The sequence below is a fragment of the Haplochromis burtoni genome, unplaced genomic scaffold (assembly GCF_018398535.1).
Source record: "Haplochromis burtoni strain Fernald_Lab_line unplaced genomic scaffold, NCSU_Asbu1 Contig_340, whole genome shotgun sequence".
In the NCBI taxonomy this organism is placed as follows: domain Eukaryota; kingdom Metazoa; phylum Chordata; class Actinopteri; order Cichliformes; family Cichlidae; genus Haplochromis; species Haplochromis burtoni.
The window spans coordinates 116,843-117,959 of record NW_024582701.1 but is presented as its reverse complement, the minus strand read 5'-3'; the positions used below and the strand labels follow the sequence as shown (position 1 = coordinate 117,959).

The window sequence follows — 1,117 nt, the reverse complement described above, 5'->3', positions numbered from 1 at the left end:
GGCAGTTGATCTGGTAGTGACGGGCAGCTGAACCAATCAACTCAATATGGAAGATGATAAATGCACATTGGCCCTCTCGATGGGAAATTTGAGCATTAAAAAAAGATAACAAGACGGAACAGTTGACCAACATAAAGTATTATGCACATTGTGCAAGAAGGAATTTTCTTTTCACCGAAGCACTTGCAGCTTAAAATATCACATTGACGCGAAGCATACGTTAGCCGGGCATACTGTTAGCACTTTGGCTAACGCGTCACACAGCTTGCGACAAACCAGTCGCGGAGCATCGGAGGCTCAGTGAGTCGACCTTGGACATATTGACTGACACAATTGGCAAGTGAATTGAAACAAACTGCAGACCTGTTAATGTCGTTGAGAACATGAGTTTTACATAGTTTTGGGTCCTCGTTTCAAGGACTTGAAATGCCTCCCCAAGAGTGACAGAGAGAGAGGATAAATGTCTACAGAGTTTTTTGTTTTTTGTTAACATGAATGTGCAAGATGTTCAACAAACATGTTAAGTGCGTATATTTTCCTTTTTTTCTTGAGTCTGTTTGCTCATGCAAAATGAAATGCGATTAATATAGAATAAAAATTAATGATAATTAATAGTGATTAATCAAAATTAATCCACAGTAACCCTGTGATGAATCTGATTAAACATTTTAATTGTTTGACAGCACTAATATATATTCAATATTAGTGAATACTTACCTATTACTATTTAGGTTTTGTAAAAAGTTGTATTTCACAGGTGAGAACCTGTGCTAAAATCAAACTATTCAAATTCTCTTTGAATTTAAGCACACACTCTTTGTGTTTATTCTGCATTTACTTTGTTATATTGCATAAATGTCAGTTACAAGCTTAAATATAAAGTTGAAAAAATGCAATTACAACCAGGCAGTTGATCAAGTAATTGCAATTAATCACAAGTGATTACAGAAAACTGTGCGATTTATTAGTTACTTTTTTTTAATCTATTGACAGCACTACTTAGCATGCTAATGTGTAGCACGGTGGCATGGTGGTTAGCACTGTTGCCGCACAGCAAGAAGGTCCTGAGTTCAATTCCACCATCAGGTCTTTCTGTGTGGAGTTTGCATGTTCTCCC

General features: G+C 36.6%; 1 protein-coding gene across 2 annotated transcripts in view; it reads right to left on the bottom strand.

Annotated features, from left to right (window-relative positions):
- The window catches only part of LOC102305239 (CMP-N-acetylneuraminate-beta-galactosamide-alpha-2,3-sialyltransferase 1), a 112,826-nt gene that overhangs the window by 75,881 nt on the left and 35,828 nt on the right, over nucleotides 1-1,117 (bottom strand). The window lies entirely within an intron of this gene.